This window comes from Kogia breviceps, chromosome 12, assembly GCF_026419965.1.
Source record: "Kogia breviceps isolate mKogBre1 chromosome 12, mKogBre1 haplotype 1, whole genome shotgun sequence".
In the NCBI taxonomy this organism is placed as follows: Eukaryota; Metazoa; Chordata; class Mammalia; order Artiodactyla; family Physeteridae; genus Kogia; species Kogia breviceps.
Genome location: NC_081321.1, coordinates 68678391 through 68692492, shown reverse-complemented (window position 1 = coordinate 68692492; position 14102 = coordinate 68678391). Strand labels below are relative to the sequence as shown.

At 35.1% G+C, this 14102-nt stretch overlaps 1 protein-coding gene across 1 annotated transcript in view; it reads right to left on the bottom strand.

Annotated features, from left to right (window-relative positions):
• Positions 1 to 550: 550 nt before the first annotated feature.
• The window catches only part of TMTC2 (transmembrane O-mannosyltransferase targeting cadherins 2), an 804716-nt gene continuing 791164 nt past the window's right edge, over positions 551 to 14102 (bottom strand). Inside the window, exon 14 of the transcript XR_010835847.1 lies at positions 551 to 1356. The gene's annotated coding sequence lies outside the window, so the exon portion shown is untranslated. The remainder of the gene's footprint in view (positions 1357 to 14102) is intronic.

The following is a 14102-nucleotide window of genomic DNA, read 5'->3' as shown; positions in this document are numbered from 1 at the left end:
ATCTTGGTTTAGAAGTGGCACACTATCATAACTGTCCACATTTCATTGGCCAAGGCATGTTACATGGTCAAGTTCAAAATAAATGGGGCAGAAAAAGACACTTTGCCCATTCTAGTGAGAGCAAACTACTGCAAAGTCAAATAGGAACATGCATCAATTAATTCTATTATAGAGAGGGAGTGAAGAACTGGTAATCAATTGGCAACACCTACCACATTCTGTTTCATGAAACAAACCCAAGCTTCATCTTGTAGCATAAGCAGATTTTATTGTTAATAAATCTAATCTGCTTTATAATGTATGTCAATTTCTTTCAGATTCTCTCACTAAATTATCTGTCAATCTGGGCTTTTTGTGCTGCAAGTTTTTATCTTACTCTGTGTGTCCAATGATATGTTACTGAGAAAATGAATGAGATCTTGTTGGAGCTTGTTAGAAAGTCATAAGCTTGAACTGATGACCTGCATTCTGTTTTGTTTTTTAAAACTGGAGTTGAACTAGACTTCTGTTTGAGAAGGATACAAAAACAATTTTCAAGTTATATGTGGAAATATATAACTTTTAATCCTATAGATAGTACAAAGCAACTTTGTAAACTGGGATAAGCCTAGATTCTCTCTTAGCTTCCGTAGTTTCATCTGTAAAGAAATAAAATTAGAGTTATTGAAGTTAAAACTTGTGTAATGGCATATTCTTCAGAAATGTAGTAAACAAAATATTTTCCAATAAATTGTTAATCATTTGCTATCAAACAAATGAACAAAAACACATTCTTATTTGTAAATTATATCTGGAAAAAATCTCATAATTTTTCAATTACTCTAGCTATTAAAATGCATTAAAATTCTAATTAAAATTAAAATTTTAATATTATTTCTGATTTATTTCCTCTGGGAGGAGGCTGGAGGGAACCTTATAGGGTATGGAAATATTCTATGTCTTGATAGAGATGTGAGTTACATTGGTGTATGCATTTGTCAGAAATTTTAAAAAACTGTACATTTAAAATTTGAACATTTCACTATATGTAAATTTTATTATAAAAAAGGAACTACAAACAATTTTTTAATTAGTAAGTTTGTTTTTAACAATGGCATGGGTTATCAATTCTCAAACTACTTTTTGTATATCATATAGGTTTGACCAAATAAGTAAATCCATTAAAAATAAGAGGAGGGCTTCCCTGGTGGCGCAGTGGTTGAGAGTCTGCCTGCCGATGCAGGGTACACGGTTTTGTGCCCCGGTCCGGGAAGATCTCACATGCCACGAAGCGGCTGGGCCCGTAAGCCACGGCTGCTGAGCCTGCGTGTCCGGAGCCTGTGGTCCGCAACGGGAGAGGCCACAACAGTGAGAGGCCTGGGTACAGAAAAAAAAAAAAAAAGAGGAGTCAGGGAAAACATTATTGAAGAATTTTTCTCAGCTTGTCCACTAAGAGGGTATAAAACAGTGACATACCAATAACAATGTGCATATTCAGAACTCAGATCTTGGTTTCCAACAGTCATTTTCCAATAAAGGGAAACAGGGCTCTTGGAAAATAGACTCAATCTAAGTATAGGAAAAGTGAATCTTTCCTGGAACACTTTATTATGCCATAAGTTAATAAAATGTCTAAATAATGATGGGAACATATGAAAAGTATATCAATGCTAGTTTTAAGGCATTTAAACTGGACAATCTAGGATATTTTGAACGTCAAAATATGTAAATAACAATAAGGAACTAAAACCCATTGAATAAAACAAGAATCCATGAAGCCATGCAGACAGGAAGGAAGGAAGGAAGGGTCGTTCCTTGAAGTAGACTGTTTACAAATAATAACAGAGGAAGTGATGGCCTAGAGGCAAAAGAATACTTGGCAAGGCGGGAAACCTTGAGAAGCTCATTGAGGCTTCCATTGTAGACTGTGAAGTCTGACTGGATGAAAGGAAGGTAAAGAAGTAGGTAGTAGCCTAAAGGGTCCTATAGGCTGAGTGAAGGGTCTTGGAATTTTTTTTCCTTTAAGAGTCATGGAGACCCACTCAAGTACTTTAAGCAGGGCATTGGCATGATCACATCTGTACTTTAGAATGATCATATTCATGTCAACGTGAAGCACAGAAGATTCGCAAAGAAGCTACTGCAGGAATATTGCTGAGAGATGATAATGGCCCTAGTTGAACTAGTGGCAGTGTGAATGGGTAGATGGGGACAGATTAATGGCTGTTAGGCAGCTGGAATTTATAGGACTTGGCATCTGACTAGATGAAGGATAGAGGAAAAGGTGTTCTGGTTCTCTGGTTTGGACAGCTTGATGGACAGTGAGTACTACTCAAAAGGTAGAAAACACAGAAAAAGTGAGTTTCTTAATCTGTGTGTTTCTTTATCTGTGAAGTTGGCATTATTTTAGTTATCCTGTAGGGTTGCCTATACTACACTAAGAACTAAATCCCTGGCACAGAGATGTTCAATAAACAGCAGCAATTATTTTTATGTACAAGGTTGCATAGAAGCAGGTAGCCATTGGCAGCAGGAGACAAAGTGGTTGCCAAGCATGTCAGAGAAGGCATTGCAGGGCTATTGAGCTGGGACTTGAATGATGAGTAACAAATCACCAGGGCATAAATGGAGGGATGGGTGATGGGAAACCAAGATGAATGTTCTTCCTCTGTGGTCCCATAGCACCTGGGCATCCTTTTCTCTTTTCCTGTGAGATCTTTGGGACCAGGGTCTGTGGACTTACTCACTGTTGTATATGTACCTAACAAAGTACCTGCCACAGAATGATATGGAATAATCATTTGTTGAATGCCTGAATGAATCAAAGAATGAATAAATGAACAAATGAAAGCAAAACTAAAAAAAAAGGCAGCTTGAAGTATTACAAGAGAAGGAATTTAGAGGTTTATCACACACATCCACTTGCCTTTGTCCTCTAGGTCAAAAAATATTGTCCTTTCAATTCTCCGAAAGCACTACACTCACTCCAACTGCAGGGCCTTTGCACCTGCCTGAAATACTCTTTCCCCGTCTACCCAGAGTTAATGCCCCTTATCCTTCACATTTCAGGTCAGTCATCCTTTCAGCAGGGAAGGATTCTTGCCAATACAAAGTCAGTCCCTCTACTATTTTACCCTCCCAGCACCAGGCATCTGTACTGTATCACTCTCACTTAAAAGTAGCTCTATATTTATGTCTATGACCGTTCATTTAGTAACTGTTTCCTTCAGTAGACAGTAAACTCCAAAGGACAGAATCATGTCTGTTTTTTATTCACTATTGGATTCCCAGTGCCTAAAGTACAGTGCCTGACACATAAAATTTGTTAAATAGATACATGAATTAAAAATGGTCTCATCAGCAGTTAGTTGGTTCATTTCAGCACTCTGTATACAGTAGGGCTCAGTAAGTAAGAGTTGTTTGTTAAATGAAAGATTAGAACTGATTTTCTTTCCCAAATTTGTAAATGGTTGTTAACTAGTATGCTTGAAGTAAATAAATTCATTCCTACAAATTGGAAAAAAAAAATAGAAATGATGGAATTAGAAAATTAGTGAATGCTAAAATGATTGAGTATAATTTTGCTAAGAAAAATGATATTCACATAGTTTCAAAGTATCTCCTCACAACGTACTTAATAATTATGAAGGGAAAATGGAAATATAGTGACTTCATAGTAGGTAAACTTTGCAGATAACCTTTAACCATATGATCATATTACTATCACATGTCTTTTACATGATGCTTTGAATAGGACACAATATCCCTTCTGTGATATTCCTGAGAAAAATGTAATAGCTGAAACTGATCATAAACATCAGACAAATTCATGTTGAGGTATTTCACAAGATAGTGACATATATGTGTGTATACACACACACATGCATACACACTGTGTATTAGAGAATTATGTAAAATGTTAAATATCCTGATCTTGATAATTATTCAATCATTATGTAAGGGAATGTTTTTATTCTTAAGGCATAAAAGTGGAAGGATTTAGTGGTAAAAGAACATGTGGATATACAGCAAGGACCTACTGTATAGCACAGGGAACTATATTCAATATCCTGTGATAAACCATAATGGAAAAGAATGTATGAATATGTGTAACTGAGTCACTTCACTATACAGCAGAAATTAACACAACATTGTAAATCAACTATATTTCAATTAAAAAAGAACATGTTTCCAATTTACACACGCACAAATACACACAATTCTGTTCTCCACCTTAGGCAAGACTCATGGCTTAAGGAGTTTGAAGTAGGAGCAGGAATACAATCTATACTTTCATTCCTCCTTTTCTCTGCAACTGGCAAGGAATGGTCAGAGTAAGGGAGGAGATAGTGTTTGGCTAATTGTTGAGTGTGGCAGCGTTCATTGTACAGCCTCTTAACAAATCCTAAAAAGTAGTTATGTCTCCAGTTGTCTGTTGGTCTCTTTAGAAAGCCTTTGTTTTCAGCTGGGGCCCCATCTGTCTATTAAGGAGGAACAAGAAATATCCCATTTATCATTCTATGATATCAGCTTACATCTCTAACATTTAAAGTCTGGGTGAAGTAGTTATATCCTTATATAGTGAGTGTAAAATACAGATTCTTTACAAGCTTGAACTCACTATATACACTGACCCTAACCTAAGCATCATTCCACATTCATATATATATATAATATATTAAAATATGAATATGTATGTATACATATATATGTATATTTAAAAATAAAGCCCATATGTGTATATATATGGGCTTTATTTTTAAATATACAGCCCAGGTCTGATATTTGAGTTAATTAACTCTGCTACTAGAAATCTTTATTTATGAAGCAAAGTTTTTGCTGTTCCATAGATGTTACGTTTCCCAGATACTCTCATGTTCCTTAGAGAGCCACTGGCAAAAACTATTACCAAGTAGAAAGAAAGCTAAAGAAGTCACTGAAGCGTGGTGTCAGAGAGCTCTAAATAAACAAGGAAAACAAAGATTTATAGAGTAACTATGGAAAGAGAACATGTGGGTGTGAAGAATAAAATTGGCTCTGGAGGTTTCACTACAAATATAGTGCCATCAATTTTTCTGGAGAGGAGGTAGAAGATTGCCTGATGACATTAAAATGCAGCAGATTGAAAGCAGCAAACATGTAGGAGACCAAAATAACCCCCAAATGAAACTTTACCTCATTCATAATATTTATATCTATATAGCTGTGAACCACCAATCTACTTGCCAACTGCATTTTCCTTTCGTAACCAGATGATATGTGTCATATAGACATCAAATTCCACCCAGAATTAGGATATGTGACTTTACAATCAAACACTTACTATTTGGAGCAGAAAAGATTATGTTTGTCTTATGTACAAAGAAAATAATTGTTTCTCTGAAACAGTCATGCACTCATTCAGTATGTAACATACAACGGCCACTATGAAGAGAAAATATACGAAACAAATAACCATTAAGCCAAGCAAAGTAATCTGCTTTGGATTCTACTACTCATAGTCCCAAGATTGTAAACAAATAATTTTTTTGTCTTAGTATACTTATTTGTAAAATAAGATAATTTTCAGGGTCATTTTTGTCATTTCTAACAATTGTGAAATTCTGATTTCAAATACTGGTAGAAAATATCTTTTAGAGCCTCTTATTCCAGAGAGAAAAATAGTCAATTTTAAATTCTTTAGGTCATTATGAACCCATTGCAGCTTTTTAAAAATTAGACTACTACAACAAAGAAGCTGATTTGTTCAAAATTAAGAATATGCAAGGTCCTCAACTAAGGCAGGCACCTTGAAAGATGATGCTTGCCATTCTTAAAACCTTACCTTTCCTTGTTTCTAGAGCAATAACTGGGGGCAAGTCTCAGCATGGCCTAACTAAGGAAATACCATATCTGGGGCAGAGGGTTGGGTAACTTTTTTTTCCTTGCTCCGCCTGTTGAAAAGGTCTATAAGCAATTATATAACAATAAGAACATCTACAGGTCAAATGTTTTTTTCTAAATACAATTCTCCACTAAAAGGAACCCTAGGCTCCTTAGAAGAAAAGACTGATTTTAGGGCTGAGGAAGGGAAGGTACATGAGACTGGAACATTTTGTCATGCTAGAAAATGAGAAAATGCTCTAAGAATGATGGGACATGTCAAAAGGACACAGGGATTATCTTGAGGGACTCATACTGGTTACTCTAGGAACATCAAAAAATAATAACAATACATTTTAACTCATTCAAGAAACAATGGTCCATAAGTCCATACTGACTTACATGCATGCATGGATGTGTTTTTTTTACTGAGGTTGAATGCCAAATAAAAAGTATAGAAAAAGTTGATGCTGTGAGAAAATCGTCAGTGGATACTTAAACAAGAGGGTAAAAGTTAAATGAAGGATAGAATAATTGCATAAAATCAAAGTATATATCTCTCCCACATTACCTAAGAACAAAGGAGGAAAGTGGAATTTTATAGTGGAGAAACGCTTATAGGCAGATGGCACCTTAACCACATGATCAAATTTACTACACTGGAGTAAATTAATACCATGCATTTCCTGATATAATGTCATGAGAAATATTCAACCCCTCTTCTGTCATATTCATGTCCCAAATACATAATCTAAGCCTAATCATGAGGAAATATTAGAAAAATCCAAACTGAAGGACATTCTACAAAATAATTGCCCTCTACTTTTCACAAAAGTCAAATTCAAAAATGACAAAGCCTGTGGAATTCTTTCACAGTAATGGAGACTAAGGAGAAAGGATACTAAATGCTGTGTATGTTCTTGCATTAGATCCTGGACTGGAAGATATAACAGCTATATATGAAAAACATTATTGAGACCACATTATGGAGATGGAATCTGCATATGGTGTTGATTTAATAGCAGAATTATATTACTGTCCATTTTTATTTTGATAGTTGCACTATCGTTATTAAGAGAATGTCCTTGTTCTTAAGAAATAAACACTTAATGCACCCACTTTAATGTAAATGTTTTATCTCCAACTTACTCAAATAATTCAGACAAAATTTCACACACACATGGAGAGAAAAAGAATAAAAATGCAGTGAGAGCAAAATATAAACAATTGGTGAATCTGAGTAAAAGGCAAATAAGAGCTTTGTACTATCCTTGCAACTTTTTCTTAATTTTTAAAAGTATGTAATAATTTTAAAAATACAAAAAGTATCAACAATGCAGGAACAGAGAGATGATATAGTTTACTCCAATGGAAAATAATGAAACCCTCCCCTAGTCTTTACAGTTGTCTCAGTTCTCAATCTTAGAGCCAATCAAAGCGGTGGCTGTGTTCTCTTGAGGAAGAATCCTACAACACCCGGCAAGTTAGGCAATACTGATCACTTTCACATTTCCCCAGAGAGACCTATGGCAATTTACCAGAATAACTCTCTGTGGAAAGAAGAATGATCAGATTATTCAATGGCTATTTCTTATAAGAAATAAGGTGATATATATATACACACACACGTATATATGTATACATACATATATGTCTATATTTAAAAGGAAGAGAATGGGTCATGGTGTACTGGTAGGCTAGCTTTCTGGGGGAAAAAAAAATTCCTAATTTATAGTGTTTGCTAATTTTTGAGGCATAAATCCTCCTACCATGGCTAATTTCAAGCTACCAACAGCTAACAACTGACTTATAAATTTAAAAAAATTTTCTAATTTTTAACTTTTCAAATATTTTTATTATTGAGGTATAATTGACATAAACCATTATATTAGTTTCAGGTGTATGACATAAGGATTTGTTATTTGTATAAACTGCAAAATGATCCCCACAATAAATCTAGGTCACATTTGTCCTCATACATAGTTACAATTTTTTTTGTGTGATAAAGACACTTTTAAATTAATTTTTATTGAAGTAGAGTTGATTTACAGTGTTGTGTTAGTTTCTGCTATACAGGAAAGTGAATCAGTTATACATATATCCACTCTTTTTTAGATTCTATTCCCATTATAGGTCATTACAGAGTATTGAGTAGAGTTCCCTTTGCTACACAGTAGGTTCTTATTAGTTATCTATTTTATATATAGTACTATGTGTATGTCAATCTCAATCTCCCAATTTATCCCTCCCCCCACTTCCCCTTTGGTAACCTTAAGTTTGTTTTCTACATCTGTGACTCAATTGCTGTTTTGTCAATAGGTTCATATTTTTAGATTCCACATATAAGCGATATCATATGATACTTGTCTTTGTCTGACCAACTTCACTCAGTGTGACAATCTTTAGGTCCAACCATGTCACTGCAAATGGCATTATTTCATTCTTTTTTATGGCTGAGTAATATTCCATTGCATATATACTATATCTTTATCCATTTCTCTGTTGATGGACATTTAGATTGCTTCCATGTCCTGGCTATTGTAAATAGTGTTGCAATGGACATTGGGGTATATGTATCTTTTCAAATTATGTTTTTCTCCATATATATATACTGAGGAGTGGGATTGCTGGATCATATGGAGCTCTATTTTTAGTTTTTTAAGGAACCTCCATATTCTCCATAGTGGCTGCACCAATTTACATTCCCACCAACAGTGTAGGAGGGTTCCCTTTTCTCCACACCCTCTCTAGCTTTAATTGTCTAGATTTTTTGTTGATGGCCATTCTGACCAGTGTGAGGTTAGACATCATTATAGTTTTGATTATAGTTATAGTTATATAACTATAGTTATATAGTAGTTATATATTATAGTTTCTATAATAATTAGTGATGTTGAGCAACTTTTCATGTGCTTTTTGGCCATCTGTATGTCTTCTTTGGAGAAATGTCTATTTAGATCTTCTACCCATTTTTTGACTGGATTGTTTGATTTTTTTGATATTGAGCTGCATGAGCTGTTTGAATATTTTAGAGATTAATCTCTTGTCGGTCACTTCATTTGCAAGCATTTTCTCCCATTCTGTGGGTTGTCTTTTCCTTCTGTTTATGTTTTCCTTTGCTATGCAAAAGCTTTTAAGTTTAATTAGGTCCCATTTGTTTATTTTTGTTTTTATTTTCATTACTCTAGGAGGTGGATTGAAAAAGATCTTGCTGTGATGACAGAGTGTTCTGCCTATGTTTTCCTTTAGGAGTTTTATAGTATCCAGCCTTACATTTAGGTCTTTAATCAATTTTCAGATTATTTTTGTGTATGGTGTTAGGGAGTGTTCTAATTTCATTCTTCTACATGTAGCTGTCCAGTTTTCCCAGCACCACTTATTGAGGAGACTGTCTTTTCTCCATTTATTTTCTTGCTTCCTTTGTCATAGATTCGGTGACTATAGGTGCATGGGTTTATCTCTGGACTTTCTATCCTGGTCCATTGAACTATATTTCTATTTTTGTGCCAGTATGATACTGTTTTGATTACTATAGCTTTGTAGTATAGTCTTCAGTCAGGGAGCATGATTCCTCCAGCTCTGTTTTTCTTTCTCAAGATTGCTTTGGCTATTCGGGGTCTTTTCTGTTTCCATACAACTTGTAAAAATTTTTGTTCTAATTCTATGAAAAATGCTGTTGGTAATTTGATAGGGATTGCACTGAATCTGTAGATTACTTTGGGCAGTACAGTCATTTTGACAAGATTGATTCTTCCAATCCAAGAACATGGTACATCTCTCCACCTGTTTGTGTCATCTTTGATTTCTTTCATCAATATCTTATAGTTTTCTGGTACAGGTCTTTTGCCTCCTTTGGTAGGTTTATTCATAGGAATTTTATTCTTTTTGGTGTAATGGTAATTGGGATTGTTTCCTTAATTTCTTTCTCATCTTTCATTATTAGTGTATAGGAATGCAGGAGATTTCTGTGTATTAATTTTGTATCCTGCAACTTTACCAAACTCATGAGCTCTAGTAGTTTTTGGCAGCATCTTTAGGATTTTCTATGTGTAGTATCATGTCATCAAACAGTGACAGTTTTACTTCTTTTCCAACTTGGATTCCTTTTATTTCTTTTTCTTCTCTGACTGTTGTGGCTAGGACTTCCAAAATTATGTTGAATAAAAGTGGAGAGAGTGGACATCCTTGTCTTGTTCCTGATCTTAGAGGAAATGCTTTCGGCTTTTCACCATGAGTGTGATGTTACCTGTATGTTTGTCATATATGGCCTTTATTATGTTGAGGTATGTTCCCTCTATGCCCACCTTCTGGAGAGTTTTTTTTTTTTTAAATCATAAATGGGTGTTGAATTTTGTCCAAACCTTTTTTCTGCATCTGGATAAAGAGTTTTAAGATCTACTCTCTAGCAATATTTGAATATGCAATACAGTATATTATATTAACTGCAGTTGACCCTTGAAGAACACAGTTTTGAACTATGTAGAAGCACTTATCCATGGTTTTTTTCAGTAGTAAATTTGACAGTACTATGCCATCTGTGGTTGGTTGAATCAAAAAATTCAGAGTTGTGGATATGAGAAACTGCAGATATGAAAACCTGACTATAAGTTATATGTGGATTTTCAACTTCATGTGGTTTCGGCACCCGTAACCCCCGCATTGTTCAAGAATCAACTGTATAGTCAGCATGCTATGCATTACATCCCCATGATTTATTTATTTCATAACTGGAAGTTTGTACAATTTGACCCCCTTCCCCTATTTTACTTAACCCCCATGCCCCCACCTCTGTATCTGTGAGGTTGTTGGTTTTTTTAGATTCCATATGTGAGATCATAAGATATTTTTATGTCTTTGTCTGACTTATTTCACTTGGCATAACACTCTCAAGGTCTATCCATGTTGTCACAAATGGCAAGATTTCCTTCTTTGTTATGACTGAATAATATTTTATTGTATATATACATGCCACATTTTCTTTATCCATTTGTTAACTGATAGACACTTAGGTTATGTCTGTATCTTGGCTATTGTAAATAATCCTGCAAGACTGTGAGGGTGCATATGTCTTACTGAGCTAGTTTTTTTCATTTTCATTGGATACATATCCAGAAGTATGATTGCTGCGTCTGTTTTTACTTTTATTGAAAAATCTTCATAATGTATTCCATAGTGGCTGCACCAATTCAAATTCCCACCAAAAGTGCACAGTTTCCCTTTTCTCCACATCATCACCAATATCTGTTATTTCTTGTCTTTGATAATAGCCATTCTAATAGGTGTGAGGTAGTATATCATTGTGGTTTTGATTTGCATGTCTCTGAGAATTATTGATGTTGAACATCTTTTTATGTACCTGTTTTCCATCTGTATTTCTTCTTTGGAAAATGTCTATTCAGATCTTCTGCCTATTTTTAAAATTATATTGTTGCTGTTGTTGCTGTTGAGTTGTATGAATTCTTTGGATATTAACTCCTTATCATTATTTTCTCCCATTCAATAGGTTATCTTTTCATTTTGTTGATTATTTCCTTTGGTGAACTGTCTCAATTTCCTGAACTATGGATTAAGAGCTATTGTGATACAAAGTCCAAGTGGAAAGCCTTAAAATGCACACATTTCCCTTGCCAAATAGTAAGAAGTACAGTTGAACCTTAAACACCACAAGGGTTAATCCACATGTAATTTATGGTTGGTCCTCCATATCTGCAGTTTCTTGCATGTGCCAATTCAACCAACCATGGACTGTGTTGTACTGTAATATTTACTACTGAAAAATATCTGTGTATAAGTGGACCTGCACAGTTCATACCTACATTCAAGGATCAACTGTGATATCATATTCCAGGTGTAATGGCAGAGATTAATTTTATCACCCTGTAAAGTGTCACTAAAGTGTGCGTGAATAATTGTCCCTATCATAAAGCTCTTAATTTACTAGTATAAGTCCTGCAAAATCCAGAAGAATAATGGTGGTAATGGTGAATGTATTAGATATTTATTGCTGCAAGATGAATCACCACAAACCTAGTGGCTAAAAACAACACACATTTATTATCCACAATTTCTGTAAGTCAGAAGTCTGGGCACAGTTTAACTTGGCCTTTGGTTTCAGGGTCACAGGAGGCTATAATACATGTGTAGGCTAGAGGGTCAGCTGTGGAAATATCTGCTTCACAGCCCCTTATTGGCAATATTCATTTCAAGTGTTTGCATGACTGAGGTTTCAGTTTCTTGCTGGAGAATGCTATTCCACAAAGAGCCTACACACAGTTCCTTGGATGTGGGATTTCTAACATGGCAGCTTGCTTCTTCAAGCCAACAAGGGGGTATCTCTAGTACATTGGTTAGTAAGATGGAGTTCACATATATCATAATTACAGTAGTGACATCCCAGTATCTTTGCCATGTTTCATTGTTTAGAAACAAGTAAAAGGAAGAGCTTATATAAGATCATGAATAGCAGTAAGCAGGAATCATTGGGAGTTACCTTAGTGCTCAGTAGAATGGACTTCTTAACTTTCTTAATCATAGCTGCTGTTATACTAGCTATAGTATATTTCCTTGAACAGAGAGGGATATTTCATAATGATATAGGAATTTCCTCTCAGGAGGATATTATAATGCTAAATCTTTATGTACCTGGTAACATAGCTTTAAGTTGAAGCCTACCAAAATTCTTATAAACAACAGAATGGCTAAATTATGGCAGAGTCACACAATGGAATACTACAATGTGATGAGACTAAACAAACTCCAATATGGTATATTTCAAAACGTTTCTAAAAACCTATCTAAAATAGTTATGCATGTGTATTTTTACAGAAATGAGAGATCAAAAACATTGACGTCATATGAAACATAAATCCAGACAAAAATAATAGGTAGTTAATTTTTATTGCTAAAAATATGAACTACCATGAATATTTATCTTTTATGACACCAGACAACTTCAAAACATAATAGCAACAGTTTCAAAACATGACAAGAGTACACAAAGAATAAAGCCAATTTAGTTTTACCTTAGAGCAGTCCCTTTAATATTTCTTGCAAGACCAGTCCAGTGGTGCTGAACTCCTTTAACTTTTGCCTGTCTAGAAAACTCTTTACCTCTCCCTCAATTCTGCAGGACGACCTTGCTGGATATATTATTCCTGGCTGGCACTTTTTTTCTTTCAGCACTTTGAATATATTGTATTACTCCCTTAAGAGATGCAAAGTTTCTGCTGGAAATTGTGCTGATAGTCTAATGGGGTTCCCTTATACATAACAGGTTGTTTTTCCCTTGTTGCTTTAATAGTATGTGTATCCTTGTAAGTCTTTGGGGTTTCCTAGATCTGGATGTCTATTTCCTTGATCTGGTTAGTGAAGTTTACAGTTTTTCTTTTTTTTTTTTTTTTTTTTTTTTTGTGGTACGCGGGCCTCTCACTGTTGTGGCCTCTCCCATTGCGGAGCACAGGCTCCGGACGCGCAGGCTCAGCGGCCATGGCTCACGGGCCCAGCCGCTCCGCGGCATGTGGGATCTTCCCAGACCGGGCACGAACCCATGTCCCCTACATCGGCAGGCGGACTCTCAACCACTGCGCCACCAGGGAAGCCCAGCAGTTTTTCTTTTTAATGTAAGTTTTCTGCCCCATTCTCTCTCTCTTCTCCCTCTAGAACCCCTATAGTTCCAATGTAGTTCCATTTGATGTTGTCCCCTAAATCCCTTAAGCTATTTCACTCTTATTGATTTACTTATTTATTTTTTACTTTTGCTTCTTGATTAGGTAAGTTCTACTGCCCTCTCTTCCAGTTCAGTGATTCGTTCTTCTGCTTCAACTGGTCTGCTGTTGAACCCCTCTATTGTATTCCTTATTTATATATTTTAATTTTTGTCTTCTATTGGAGTATAGTTGATTTACAATGTTCTGTTAGTTTCCGGTGTACAGCAATGTGATTCAGTTACACATATACATATATCCCTTCTTTTTCAGATTCTTTTCCTATACAGGTTATTACAGAGTATTGAGAAGAGTTCCCTGTACTATACAGTAGGTCCTTATTAGTTATCTATTTTATATATAGTATAGTATATATAGTAGTGTGTATATGTCATTCCCAATCTCCCAGTTTATCCCTCCCCCTGTCCTTTCTCCTCTGGTAACCATAAGTTTGTTTTCTTCATCTGTGACTCTTATTTTTGTTTTCTAAATGAGTTCATTTGTATAATTTTTTTAGATTCCACATATAAGTAATGTCATATGATATTTGTCTCTGTC